At 36.8% G+C, this 15,843-nt stretch overlaps 1 pseudogene; it reads left to right on the forward strand.

Moving 5' to 3' along the window:
• The first annotated feature begins 11,701 nt into the window (after positions 1 to 11,701).
• On the forward strand, positions 11,702 to 11,978 carry LOC140597320 (PAT complex subunit Asterix pseudogene; annotated as a pseudogene).
• Positions 11,979 to 15,843: the final 3,865 nt, after the last annotated feature.

The following is a 15,843-nucleotide window of genomic DNA, read 5'->3' on the forward strand; positions in this document are numbered from 1 at the left end:
CATATCTCTTTCCTAACTGCACACACCTTTTTCCGTTTAAAATAGAAAGTATTTTTCCAGAACTAAAAAGTTAGCCACAGCATTTCATTTCCAAATAAGAATTTATAATTTTGTATTTATATTATATAACTTGTCATGGTGCTCAATTATATTTACAGAAAGCATGATTTTCAAAGAAAAGTCTGAAGATGAAAGACCCAAGAACAGCCTTTCAAAATTTAAGTATGTGTTTTTCTTGAGTGTTATGTTAATAAAAGATGATGCCACAACAGTTGCTTGCTTAAATCCAGGACAGGATCAGCTTCTCTTTACCAGATGAATCAAGTCACTTTCAGTAAAGACTTTCGTCCTCCAGGCTCCTTTGCTCTCTGGCCTCATAGCTAATGCTGTAGAACATAAGGCCAAGGAATCCAACTGTTTAGGATCAAAAACACTTGCCTGCTCTCTGTGACTATAACTAGGATCAATTGATCTGTGTCCTTCATGCTACTAAACAGCTCTGGTGTATATACGGCTTTTGGCCAATGGTAGCTCAAATACTTCATATTCTATTTCCTACTTTTGCATCACTTAACTCACCCTCCAACAAGTACTAATCAGATTATTTAGAACTTAAGTAAATATTTTCTATTAATCTAGCTATAGAAGTGATTTCCTTCTAATGGGAGACTCACAGAAGCTGTGAAATCAAAATGTAAACAAAGTAATTTTCTAGCAACTGTGAAAGAAAATAGAATATTTCAACAACAGGTGGCAAAACAGATTGTATTACAGAAAGTATTAGTATTCATTAGATGAGAGTTAATCTTAGCTTTGACCAAAAAGGTAACCAGAAACATTATGCATAAATGCAAAGCTCTCCATACTCCCAGTCCTGCTAGAGGTCCGAGCAAGAGTTTTAGCTTTATAACAGAATTTGCCAAAAATTTTGGGAATCTTGAGTTTTGGGCTGCGTGTCTTGTTTTACCCAAAGCCCTTCTTAAATATTTGCATTAAGAAAAAATAAAGCAGTAACTGCATCAAGTGCTGGAAAAGGTTTGAAACAAATGTTGATAGGCTAAATTTTTTAAAAACTTACATGTGTTTTGACACCACATTTCAAAGCTCATCACAAATGTTACAAATGACCTTCTAGATTCTCCTGTATTTCAAGACATTTTTATTTTCATTTATTTGACATTTAGTAAGAATCCCAGAGAGAAAATATTGCTTTAAATGTACAAGTTGAGAGAACAAATATCTGTCATTTAATAACAATATATACGGTTACCAGTTCAGCATTTTGCCACTTTTCCCACTTTAAACAAATTCTTACTAATCATATATTTGGTTTCCAATACATGGAAACAGGGAGAAAGAAATTTCCTTGACAAAGATCCATATTAGAATTGTTTCATGCAACATACTGTCAGCACATTTGAGGTTTCCAGTAAATTGTGGTTTACTCAAGAAGTAAGATTTTTGAGTATCAAATTTATCACTTCAAATCCTTGGGTTAATTTCTTGGTGTAACACCTCATATGCCATTCACTGGGTTCTTCAATAAGGATTGTTGGATGGAGATGATGAGCCGCCCAGGCATCCCTGCAGTCCCTGCAAGCCAGTTTCTTTCTTTCTTTCTTTTTTTTTTTTTAAAGATTCTATTTATTTATGAGAGAGAGAGAGAGAGAGAGAGAGAGAGAGGAAGAGACACCGGCAGAGGGAGAAGCTGGCTCCATGCAGGGAGCCCGACGTGGAACTCGATCCCGGGACTGTGGGATCACGCCCTGAGCCGAAGGCAGATGGTCAACTGCTGAGCCACCTAGGTGTCCCTGCAAGCCAGTTTCTGAATGCATCTTTATCATTTCAATTCAAAGAAGACTTTAATGCTGACATGTACAAATAATTCAAAATATATGTTTCCTTGATTGCATACTCAATTTGACCACATGAAACACTTTAATTTAGGTTTATATGCCTTATCCAGAAGAATCATTGGAACTTTCTCTTTCCTAAGTTTTAATCCATTTGATCAGTTTCTAATTTTACAGTTGTTCTTTAGTTGTTGTGGGTTTCCCCCCACCCACCCCTATAGCTTTGAAAACCACCATAACATTGACTTGTGTTTCTTTTTTTTTTTTTTTTTTTTTTTGACTTGTGTTTCTAAAAATTCAGGAAGGACAATGAACCATTAACAAAGTGTCAATTTGTCTCTTTTATATTATGTTTTTTAAAAAAACATTCTAATTTCAATATCTGAAAAGGCACCTTCTGGAAGAGAGATAAAGTGATAATTTTCTTTCAATTTCGAGATCATTTGGAAATTATTGTTTCCTGTGGCTGTTCTATACAACTTTTAGGAACTGACAGATATAATGCTGTTGTAGCTACAAAAACTATTCTCTATTTTCCCTTGAAAAAGGAATATAGGGGTAGTGGCAGTAAGTTGTTTTTTTTTTTTTAAAGACCATGAAACTTTCACATGCTAGATGACTTACTTTTTTCCTCCTCATCTAATTTGCATAGTTAGTTCTACCATTTGGGATTCCATTCCAGAGCTATCTTAGATGTGTATGTTATTTTAATAATAAAAATAAATAATAATAATAAAAAAATAACCTGACTTGCTTGCTGTACTGGACAAGTTGAAATCAATCTTGATTCCCTTCCAACTCTTGAGACTAGAAAGAAGTTCTTATATGAGTTCTCTCTCTCTCTCTCTCCTGGAAGGTTTATGAGCCAAATAGTAGCATGGGTTTGTACGTCTTCATGATATTTGAAAGTAGAACTCTAGAACAAATGTTGGAAAGAGGGAGGTAAAGCCAAGATTCAAGAAGGTTGAATAAATTATGAGGAGTTAGTCATCTAATTTAAGTGAGTTAAAGGCATTTAATCTTTTTAAGTTACATCTAGATGAATGTTAAGATACTTTTGGCTACAATAACAGAAATCCTCACTTGAAATGGCTTCAGTGATAACATTTATTTTCTCATATAACAAAGAGTCCAGCCAGAGGTAGGGCAGGATCCAAATTGGCTGATTGAATGACTCAATGATGTCACCAAAGATTTGGATTCTTTGCATCCATCTGCTTTGCTATCCTCAGGAATGGCTTTAACCCTTTATTTTTCTCCTTGCTTGAAGATGGCTGTCAATAGTCATTGGGCTACAAATGTTCTTCTATATGTCCAGAAGAAGAGAAACTATATACCCTGACAAATCCAATTTTTGATTAGACATACCCCCAGACCAATAATAGTCCCTTGGGAATGCCATAGACACAGTTTCTAAACTAATCATGATCCCGAGGTGAGGATGGGAATCTGGTTTCTTAAAAGTGCATAGCTATGTAAGAAAAATGTTATTTATGTGGGGCACCTGGGTGGCTCACTGGTTAATCATCTGTCTTTGGCTCAGGTCATGATTCTGGGCTCCTGGGATAGGGTCCCACATCAAGCTCTCCAGAGAGAGCCTGCTTTTCCCTCTGCCTCTTTCTCTATGTCTCTCATAAATAAATAAGTGAAATCTTTAAAATAAAAAAAGAAATAAAAATGATATTTATGGACTAAATGGGAATAGGTGTTCAGTAGGCAACCATTATAATACTCTACTTCAAGATACTAAAATAGTTTGCAAATGAGATCATAAGACAGAAAGAAAGCAAGATCACATGACACTTTCTCTTTGAAACAATCAGAAGAACAAGAAATATTTAAAACTGTAAAGAAGCTGACCACAAACAACAGACCAATGACCTTAATATCAATCCTAGTTCAAAATCAAGAACTGGTTATGAGAAGCTGCAGACAGGGGTGCCTGGCTGGCTCAGTTAGAAGGGCGCACAACTCTTGATTCTAGGGATAAGTTTGAGTTCCATATTGGGTTTAGAGATTATAAAAAAGAAAACTTAAAAAAATAAGTAAACTTACTTTAAAAAAAAAAGAGGCTGCAGACAACTGATAAGATCACATATCTCCCACTGCATGGCGTAGATGATCCTATGAGTTTTCCTCCCAGTCTGCTCCAAACTTCTCATTTCAATCACTCCAGGTCCCTTGCAAAAACAAAACAAAACAAAAAAAAGTTCTTCCTCTTTTACCCCCAATCTACTCCATCCTCCATCCTTCTTTCTCCTGATTCATTAGTTATAAAACAATCCTCCTACATCATTTATCTCTCCCCCAAAATGCTTTTTTCCCCCTTTACAATCTGAGGTATTTGAAGGAGTCAGCTTCTGTTTGCGAGGTGTGTGTGTGTGTGTGTGTGTGTGTGTGTACATGGATGTGAAGGTTTTAGAAGGGATGTGAGTACCACCCCTCTGGACATCCTGCCTTTCACTCCACCCTGCTCTGCTTGGCCCCTTGATCACTGCATGCCTACAGGTTTACCAGCCTGAACCAACCTAAACCTTGTCTCTCCATCATGTCAAAGGAAGTGGACAGTAAGGAGAAAACAAAACAAAACAAACAAAAAACAGGATGAGGTTGGAGATGTAGATGTGGGAAGACTTCATGGAGGAGGTGATACTTAAACTGACGAGTACAATCTAGAAAGAGAGAACATTAAGTATCAAAGAACTCCATTTCATACAGCTAGATGATTGGGTAAGGGAAAAGAGATGGAGTCCAACAAAAAGGTAAGGGTCATCTCTGGTGGTTTTTAAATCCTGGTCAATCTTGAGTAATTCTGATTCAATTCATCTGGGATGCCACTTGAGCTTAGCTAGGGTTTTAAAGCTCCCCAGGTGATCCCAATATACAATTGACTTTGAATCACTGCTCTAAAGACACATTAAATATTTCAAGCAGGATAATGACAGATTTGGAAGCAATGCCTAAGGGGAAACTATCTAGAATGGGAGGGAACCTTGAGGAGTTGGAAGGCAATAGTGTCTGGAACTCAAGAAATAGGGAATGGCCGTCAATGTCGAATTCATTATAGAGGTCAGGACTGGACCAGAAAAGAGACTACTGGATTTTTCTTATTAGCATCATTTACAAGAGTAATTTCAAATTACTCAGAGAAGAAAGACTGAGAGTCACCTGGGTTGAGGGGTAACTAGAAGGCAAAAGAGAGTATTTGGTTGTGGAGGGATGATTGCTATAGGAAATAGGAGGGCTTTTATAATTTAGCTTGGAAGTTACCTGAGATATTTATATGTTGAGAGCAATGAATCTTTCACCAACAGCATGGATGAAAGTGATGTATATGTTTTCTATCACAATAAGCCCAATACAAGTGAATCCTCTGATGTGACCACCAATATAACATATAAAATGAGAGCATACCACTCTTGCCACTGTGATAAGAGTATACCATCTTTGTAACAAGTAGGTTTTCTATTCAGCACTGGTCAATCACACCCAGAGAGCTGTATTCCTTGGGATTCCTGGGTGGCTCAGCAGTTGAGTGTCTGCCTTTGGCTCAGGGCGTGATCCTGGGGTGGGATCCTGTGGGATGGAGTCCCACATCAGGCTCCCTGCATGGAACCTGCTTGTCCCTCTGCCTATGTCTCTGCCTCTCTGTGTGTGTCTCTCATGAATAAATAAATAAAATTTTTAAAAAACTGTATTCCACTTTGGCTGTCATTCTTTAACACCTTTTAGGAGGCTTATCAACAACCTGGGGGCCATTGCAAGGAGAGTAACCAATATTAGAGGGAATTAAAAACCATATCACAGGATGTATAGTTAAGAACTCTGGGCATATTTTGCCTGGAGGAAAAAAAAAAGATTTGTGAGAATATAATGTTCTATATATGTAAAGGTCATGATATGGAAAATGAAAAAGGTGTTCCTTAAATGTTTGGGAGATGATATTTTGGCTATTACCAAAGGAAAATAATCCTGGGGCCCAGAAAAATAGGGATAGTTTTTCTCAATTGGAGTAGGTATGACTTAATGGAATAGAAAGGTAATGGCCTCCTTGACAGCAGGGAAATTGGATGTTTTAAATAATAAGGGAAAAAGTAAATATGCAACAAGAGAAATAGTGCCCAATGTCCAAGGGAGTAGAGAGTGGGTCAAGGCAAAGCACCCCTTCTAAGCTTGGAAGGCACTGCTTTAAGTAATTGAAGTATAAAGAATAATACAAATCAAAAAGAAGGCAGGAATCCCAATAATAGGTAAAAACTGTGAGGGTATAGGTTTTATGACCTTATATCCCTTATCTAGAGGTATCTATATCTCTATATATAATACATGCTCATTACAAAAAAACCTAATTATATGTAAGCATAAAAAATAAAAAGAGAATATTATTTTCATACTTGAGGGCTTCCAATGAATGACATTTATTACTCATCCAAGTTCAGAACCAAGGAGATAAAGAGTGGGGCAGATAGACATCAAAATGTCAGCTTTGTTATTGTTAGAACTACTATAGTATGTGGTCTAGATGGGAGACAACAGTGGGCCTTGCTAATACCAAACCCCAAGGTAGCATTCAACTGCTCCAGTTATCGAGAATACTATATAATCTAAGAAGTTCCACTCTACAAAACTTACAGCATGGGATGGAAGAGCAGAGCAGTGGGTTCTGTTGAGGTCTGATTCCCAGCAGAGGGAAAGATACATGATTGAGTTACACCTGTTCACTTCTGCAAACCTATCCCTCTACCTATCTGCAGGATTGATATTTCTCTAATGCCTGCTCCTTACCTGGAAATAAGACTTGGAGAGAATAAGTCATATTACCCAGACACTTCGGAGGAATGGAATAGGAATAAGGGCCAAGAGGTCAGAAATGTAAAGGAAACTCTTCCATCAGTGAGGAAAAAAAAGTGGGAGTGAGTCGTTTCCACCATCTTCCTCACAGTGTGAAATTGGTTGGAAATTATACTTCTAGACTATCCTTTTTTTTGCAGATGGATATAAACTTTACAGATTTTTGTACAAAAATCAAAACATTATGTAAACTATTTTATAACCTCTCATTTTTTGTTTAATAATATATTGTAGTCTGTTTTCAAATAGGTATACATGGATCCAACTTACTCTTTTTAATAACTTAGAATTTCAGTGAATTAACAGTTTTCCTATTGATTGTCACTTAAATTCTTCCTAAATTTTTATTACTATTAAAAATAATAACTCAAAGAAGATCAATGTGTATACAAAGACATGGACTTTAGTAGTGCTATTTTGGGTTTAATGAGCAGCCTGGTGCTAAATATATTTAAGCATAGATGGATGATGACTTGACAGGTATCATTTAAAAACAATAGAAGCTGCAAATGAGCAGTTAGAGCAGATGACGATTGTGAGCTGTGCCAATAGTAGGACTCTGGCAAGTGAAGGAATTGTATATTATTGGTTGTAAATAAAGGTTCTGACAGCCTTGACAGGTTAGAGCTGCCTCACACACATCTGCTCAAGTTGCTGGAAAGTGTATCTTTTGTTAACAGAGCTTCTCTCCACCATATCTGTATTATCTTTGCTCAATAACTCAACAAGAGGTTTCCTGACCCAAGTTTCCAAGAAATCCAGGAAAGAATTCACAGCAGCGCATGACCTTGGAACCCAATGTCTCAGCTGTTTTACCATTTTCTAATGAAATTACACAGTGCCTCTGCAAACCAGGTCATCAAGATAAGGGAAGGGGCAGCCGCGATTTTAAAGGCAATAGCCAACATTACCTTTTGTTTTCAAGTGGGGGAAAGTGTGAGTGTTTATAATTGCTTCCAAGTGAATATTTCCTTTAATTTTTTTTTTTAGTGAGCCCAAATTGGAACCTTTAAGAATTTAGAATTTAAGAATATTAACTTGTAAGCATCATCAGGACATTTTTTTTAATGGGTAGATGCTAAAAAGATAAAAGACTGCTGACTCTGAAATTATATGGCTGAAGTTTGCTGTTTTTGAAAAGGAGTTTATGATGGTTTTTTAAAACTTTTTATTTGGAAGTAATTTCATTACAAAAAAGCTCCATGAATAGTATAAGAAACATCTATATAGTCTTTACCCAGAACCTCCCTCTCTCCCCTCTCTTTCTCTCTCTCTCTCTCTCTCTCTCTCTCTATATATATATATATATATATATATACATATATTTTTTATGAACATTCAAGAGTAAGTTGTATATGCCTAAAGATAAGAATATTCTCTTATACAGACACAGTACAAACTATGGTTTTAACATTGTCTTTCTTTTTACTTAATTTAATAAGAAAGAAATTTAAATTCAAGTTTCTAGTTGTCACTTTTTACTGTAATTTGAAGGACTTAGCAGATATTTCTGGTTCATTTTTCTACAAGCCCTCCAACTTCAAACATGCCCCATGCTCCTAACTTTTCAGATGTATCTTTGCTTGAATCTCTTTGAAAAAAGAGCTTGACATGAGGATGTAAATGCCAGTGGTTTTTGAAGGAGGTGATTCCATGGGGCCAGCATGAAGCACAGGAGGAAATTAGGGAGGGAGGGTGAGGTGACAATGTAAGTGTGCATCATCAAGGTCACCATTGAGGATAGGTCCCATTTGACCTCTTGAGAGGTATACAAGAGGGTCTCTCAGAATTGTTCACATAAATAGACATGCAGGAGTATCTCTCCAGGTTGTCGTCCCCCATCAGTTGAGAGTTACCCCTGAGAGGCTTTTGTTCCTCATTTTTTAAAAAAGACTTTATTTATTTATTCATGAGAGACAGAGAGAGAGAGAGAGAGAGAGAGAGAGAGACATAGACAGAGGGAGAAGCAGGCTCCCTGCGGGGTGCCTGATACGGGACTCGATTCCAGGACCCCGGGGGTCATGACCTGAACCAAAGGCAGATCCTCAACCACTGACCCACCCAGGTGCCCCTCTTTCTGCACTTCAAGGCTGAATTTCTGCTCATGAAATCCCCTTTTGGCTTTAATGTTAGTAATACCGAGTTGACAGAAGGATTTTTGAATTTTCTTAATGGATAGATGCTTTTGCTACAAAGTAAAATCAGTTCTTCTGAAAAAGAGGAACCACTTTTGTCAGTATGGATGCAAATATTGAAGAAAAATGCTTTTTTGGGTAACTGCTTCGGTGATAAGAAAACTTTTAAGTATGTTTGGAACAATTTGGATATGTGAATATACTATTTTAACTGTAAAATCTATAAAATCTAAATTCACAACATATTTCTGACAAAAATTTAAGGTCCAGATTGAAATAAGCTATAAATGTAAAATGCACACTTGATTTTCAACACCTTATAGAAAAAAAGAATTTATAATATCTTATTAATAATTTTACTATTGATTTTATGCTACAATGATATTTTGATATATTGAATTAAATGAAATATACTATTAAATTATTTCATCTGTTTCTTTTAACTATGTTTACTTTAGCTACTAGAAAATTTAAAATCACACATCTGACTACATATATTTCAGTGGGACAGTGATACCCTAGGAAATTATGAAACTTAGATAACAATAAAGTAACTCAGTAAGGTAACAAGATATAAAATTAACATGCAACATTCAAATCTCTTAAATCTCAAATCTCTTAATGTCCATGTACAGGGGTATCAAAAAAAGATAAATATTTAGGAACAGACCAAACAAAAAATGTTGAATATATACATTTTAAAAAGTGTAAACAATTCCTGAAAGACACACAAAGAAATCAAAACAAATGGAAATATGTGCCTTAATCTGGTCTCAAAATCATTAAGATACTGATTCTGTACCTAATTCAGAACTTTAATGTAATCCCTATAAAAACACCAACACTTTTTTTTTCTGGAACTAGACTAGTTGATAAGAAATAAAGTTTGTATGGAAAAATAAACATCCTGAAGTATCTAGGAATACATGGCAAAGTAAGAGCTGCTTTGGGAGAGAATAGACATGTCAATTAAAATATTCTGCAAGACCTCTATAATTAGAAACATATGATATCAGCACAAGCATAATCAAACAGACCAATGAAATTGAATTAAAAGTCCAGAAATAGACCCAAATGCATATGGAAATCTCATATATGATAATGATGGGATCTCAAATCCCTGGGGCAAAGATAATAAATGCTATTGAGACAACAGGGCAGCCATTTGGAAAAAAGATGAAATTAGGTTCAATCCTCTTGCCTCACATAAAAATAAACTCCAAATGAATCAGAGATCAAAATATAAAAAATGAAACTATACATGCACTGTAAGAAGACATGACTGAATTCAAGTTTAACGTCAGTGTAGAAGTTTCTAACTATGACTCAAAATTCAGATGCAAAAATAAGTTTCACATTAAAAAATCTTCTTGCGTGGGTACACAGGCAAAAACATACCATAAGCAAAGTCATGAGTCAAATGACAAACTGTTAAGAAAACTTTTGCAGCATATATCAGAGATAAAGGGCTAATACTTCTAACACAGAATTTCTAAAAATTGAATAAAAAGATGAAAAATCCTATTGAAAATAGGGAAACTACATGAAAAACCACTCATAAAGAAGAAACAAAAATGCGATATGTGATTCTGGACCAGATTCTGTGTAAGAGGAGGGAAGAAATGTTGTAAAGGACATTTTTGGGACAATTGACAAAACTGGAATGTGGACTGTAGGTTGGATAAAATATTGTATTTTTTTATTTTAAATTTCCTGAATTTCATTACTATACTGTGATTATGTAAAAAATATCTTTGTTCTTAGGAAATATACACTTAAGTATTAAGGGGTAAAAGAGTGTGATACAAATGACTCAGGAAAGATGTGTGCATGTGGGTGTATGTGTGTGTGTGTTTCTAATTTTCATTAAACTTTGAGACCTACCAGCTTACATTAGGGGTTAACAAACTATTTCTGTAAAGGGCCTAACAGTGAATATTTTCAGCTTTGTGGACCAGATGGTTTTGGTGGCAACTACTTGACTGTTGTTGTACAAAAGTAGCCATAAAAAAAACACATAAATGAATGAGTGTGCTCTAATAAACTTTATTTTATTTTATTTTTTTTTTTTATTTTTTTTTTTTTAATTTATTTATGATAGTCACAGAGAGAGAGAGAGGCAGAGACACAGGCGGAGGGAGAAGCAGGCTCCATGCACCGGGAGCCCGATATGGGACTCGATCCCGGGTCTCCAGGATCACGCCCTGGGCCAAAGGCAGGCGCCAAACCGCTGCGCCACCCAGGGATCCCTATTTTATTTTTTTTTTAAACTTTATTTTAAAAAGCAGTGACTGATAACTCTACTTGTTGTGGTGATCATTTTGTAATATACGTCAATGTTGAATCACTATTTTGTACACCTAAAACTAAGATAACATTGTATGTCAACTATACTTCAATTAAAAAAAAAAGAAAGAAAGAAAGAGAAAAACAGGTGGCAGGATTTGCTCCCTACCCCTTCCCTGGCCCATCAAGGCTATACTAATTTTGGAAGAAAATAATAGATACTGGAAAAAGTTTTGCCAGAGGTACTTTGAATAGCGCCTGGCATTTAAGTTCTAAGAAGTAGATGCTTTTTTTTTCAGTTATAAATAAACTTTTGAAACATTTTTACTTTAGGGACGCCTAGGTGGCTCAGCAGTTGAGCATCTGCCTTTGGCTCAGGGTGTGATCCTGGGGATCCAGGATCGAGTCCCACATCGGGCTCCCTGCATGGAGCCTGCTCCTCCCTCTGCCTGTGTCTCTGCCTCTCTCTCTCTGTGTCTCTTCATGAATAAATAAATAACATCTTTAATTTTTTTTACTTTAAAACTACTTACAGAAGGAAGAGTGATACCCTGTGATCCACCATGTCCACTTAATATGTCAGATGCATGGAAGGCAAACAAAGTGTTGAAGTACAAGCCCCTGCCAGTGTCATTCAGCCTGGATGACCCGATGCTGGATTACATGAACCTGCTCGGCATAATATTCAGGATGTACAGCCTCCTGCTCAAGCTGAAGTGGTGTGCCTGGATGGCTGTCTACTGCTCCTTCATCAGCTTGGCCAAGCACATAAGTAGCTTCATGCCATCCATCTCCGCTGCTGTGACCTCATATCTGCAACACCCCCAGCTCATGACGCCTTTCTGGTGATGTCATCCTAGGACCACTCTGTCCACCTTCCCTGGTTGCTCAGCCTTCTGCCCCCAGCTGCTGTCCTGGGCTTCCCTGGGTGACATCATCTCAGCACCCGCAGTGAGATGAAGGGAAGCTGACGCTTTTTCTGGGATTCCATTTCTGCTGGGCAGAGGGCGATACCCCAGGCCTTTCCCTCCCACCTGTATTCCCTACCCTGCCTGCTGCTGGGGGAGATGCTATGTTTCTAGGTGTATCCACTTGTTTTTTGTTATTCTTGTTCAAAACAGTTAATAATAAAGCTTTGCATTCTGGCAACAAGAGAGAACAAACCTAAACTTACAAAAAACTTGCAAGAATAGTATAGATAATACTCATATACACTCATATACACTTATACACACACACACACACACACACACACACACACATATATATACTCTCTATGTTTTAAATATTTTGCCTCACTTGCTTTATTCTCCATTCTCCTTCACTCTCTGTCTCTCAGAATAAAAAGTACATTTGTAGTCTCTAAAGAGGCAGTTGGATGTGTGCATATGACCACACACTAGCCAGTGGGAAGTGAACTAACATAATTTGTGCAACTTCAGAGATGCTGTTGAAGAGTGAACACATGGCTGTCTGTCCCCCTCCTGCAGCCTGGAATGTGTATATAAAGATGTGTCTATAATGATGAGCCGCCCTGGGGGATCCCTGGATGGCTCAGCGGTTTAGTGCCTGCCTTTGGCCCAGGGCATGGTCCTAGAGTCCCGGGATAGAGTCCCACATCAGGCTCCCTGCATGGAGCCTGCTTCTTCCTCTGCCTCTCTCTCTCTCTCTCTCTCTCTCTCTCTGTCTCTCTCTCTCTCTCTCTCTCTCTCTCTATATATATATATATATATATATATAATGAATAAATAAATAAAATCTTTTTTTTAAATTTTTTTAATAAATAAAATCTTTAAAAAAATGATGAGCCACCCTGGACCAGGTGGATGGAGACAATTCTGGCCGATTAGAAGAACAAAAATATAGAAGGACTTTGGGTCCTTGACTGAAGTACTCGAGCACAGATTGTTAGCTGAGAAAAAAAATTCTATGTAATCCCCTATTATTCAGTTTTTATTAGAACATTAAAGCTCTACAACAAGTGCTTTTTAACATCTTAAGCATTATCAGTATTCTGTGGTGGAAAAAGAGCATGCATTGTGGACCTAAACCGCTAAGCTATACATCTGGCTGTGTGACCTTGGGGAAGTTATTCAATGTCCCTCAGCCCTCTTGGATTTGACTTGAATACCTAACTCATAAAGTCATTTTGATGATTAACAGACTTATATAGAAAGTGCTGAGAGCAGGGTTGGTATATAGAATCATAAGTGTTAACTATTTTTACTCCTCAAAGATACTTGAAAGGTGGGTATTATTTTGAACGTTTTATAAACAAAGAACTTGAGACTCAGAAAGGCTAGCAAATTTGCCCAAGGTTATGTAATTAGTAAACAATGGAACTAGGATGTAGTCTCATCTAATTCCCAAGTCTGTGCTTTCCACTTCTATACATTTTCATTCTATAATTTTAATACTTGAACACGGTAGAGTTGTCATCTTAAGGAAAATCATTCTTTTCCCAGCCTTTCTGGTATCTATTTTTTGTTTTAGTGTTGCTTTTACTTGGATTAATATGAGGGTAAGGACGAGTCCTAAAGTTAGTAGAAGTTCCATGTCCCAGGGCTTCCTTGAAAGATGTTCACCCAGCCCTGTGTGAGTTAAAGATTTCAATAATACCACAAAGTGGTAGGTATCTCTTTTTTTTTGTAAGACTTTTAATATGACCTTACATAACAATATTTTGACCTAAGCACCATACAGTCTAATACAGATGAAAACTTAATCTTCCAAATGTCTTAAAACATAGTTAATTGTAGCTCCAATTGTAACTGAAGTGCTTAAGGATTAAGTATTATCAGAGGTCCCCTGAAAACTGAAATCCTTCTTTTGGAGCTTTAGCATGGGATAGAATCAGGTGTTAGTATTATGTTTGCAATTTTTCTTTTCTTTTTTCTCAATCACAAATTCCCTAATTCTGTAAACCTGTTTGATCACACATTAAAGGCTGTACATAATTTTATTATTGCCCAATAGTAACTGTGCCCTCAGTGTGCTAGGGGGCAATTGTTTGGAGCATACAGCCTCCTCAGGCTTTTGTCCTGGTGCACCATTCTGGTGCATATAGCACACACGAATATAGACACACTTAAATAATTTTATAGTTCACATTTTATTTTGGTGTTTATTTTATTTCTGTGACATGTTGTTAATGTTGGAACTTAAGAAAAGCCTAGTGGGCTGTAGCGTACTTTATAAACATTTTTAAAATTTTTTGAAAACTTTATTTTTTAAATAAATAATATAGTCATGAGATTCAAAAAACAGAAAGCATAAAATCATATATAAATTAAAAATCTTCCTTCCATCCTTGTCTTCCAAATGTCTAATTTTGTTCCCATCTCTTATTGGGTTAAAATATATCCTTTCAGGGGGCACCTGAGTGGCTCAGTGGTTGAGCGTCTGCCTTCAGCTCAGGTGGTGATCCCAGGGTCCTGGGATCCAGTCCCACATCAGGCTCCCCTCAGGGAGCCTGCTTCCCCCTCTGCCTCTGTCTCTGCCTCTCTCTGTGTGTCTCTCGTGAATAAATAAATAAAATCTTTAAAAAATATATATCCTTTCAAATTCATTCATATGATATGCAAGCAAATTCTAATATAGACTCTGATCTCCCTTCCTTTTTTATACATAAAAAATGTATATTTAGCATATTGTAGACCTTGTTTTTCACCTTGCTTTTTTTTCAGTTAATGCATAATTCCAGATTAGTATGTGGAGTTTCAGTATAGAATAATGGTTAAGCACATACATGTTAGAAATGCTATATAAATGTCAGAAATAAAATAAGGTTGCTCTTACATCATCCTCCAAACCCTCCAGAGAGTGAACTAGTTATGACTTTAATTATTTTGGCTAAAGCAACAGTTCTGATCCAATCTAGGTTCTCTTTTGTGGATTCCTCATGGTAAGAAGTTGTGAGCCAGATGTGATGAGAAAATAAAGGAAGGCAGCTCAGCTGTGCAGAAACCCAGACCTGCCTCCGAAAGCTTTATAGGGCATCTTCAGTGCTTATATCACAAGAAGTAATTTAATTATTGTACAGGTTTCAGGGAGCAGGCATACATAAAGCAGCCTAAGTGATGTCAATAAAGTGGACCAGAGTTTGCCACCTCAAAATATGCCCCTTTGGCATAAGGATTACTTTGAGCTGAAGGCAGTTAATACATAGCAGACACAGGAGAGTCTCTACCCTCCTTTCTCACTGAGGCATACATTTCCCTTTGTAAAGGGAACATAAAATTCCCTTTATGAAGCTGTGCCCCCTTCTCTCTCCAGCACCTGGAGAAGACAACCCTTATCCCAGGAGATAAAAAGTCAGCACTGTAATGAATCTGCATAAACAGATCTTACTAAAATCATCCTTACTGTCTCTTCATTTCCTCCATATATTTACCTTCCCACAATTTACCACTCCTAGAAACCCCAACTCATTTTTTTATGTAGATACTTCTCCATAATTTGTCATCCTGTGTTAAAATGGTATATAAGCTTGTAGGCCTAAGCACCTCTTTGTGTGTGTGTGTGTGTGTGTGTGTGTGTGTGTGTGTGTGAGAGAGAGAGAGAGAGAGAGAGAGAGAAACTCGACTGCATACAAAATAAATCCTTCTCCTGTTCATCTATCTCTTGTCAGTTTTATTTGCAAGCCTCACTCACTTACCAGAAGAGGGTAGAGGAAAAGTTTTTCCTCCTCTACAACAGGAAAATCACAAAGAGTTCCC

The sequence above is a fragment of the Vulpes vulpes genome, unplaced genomic scaffold (genome assembly GCF_048418805.1).
Source record: "Vulpes vulpes isolate BD-2025 unplaced genomic scaffold, VulVul3 u000000899, whole genome shotgun sequence".
NCBI lineage: Eukaryota > Metazoa > Chordata > Mammalia > Carnivora > Canidae > Vulpes > Vulpes vulpes.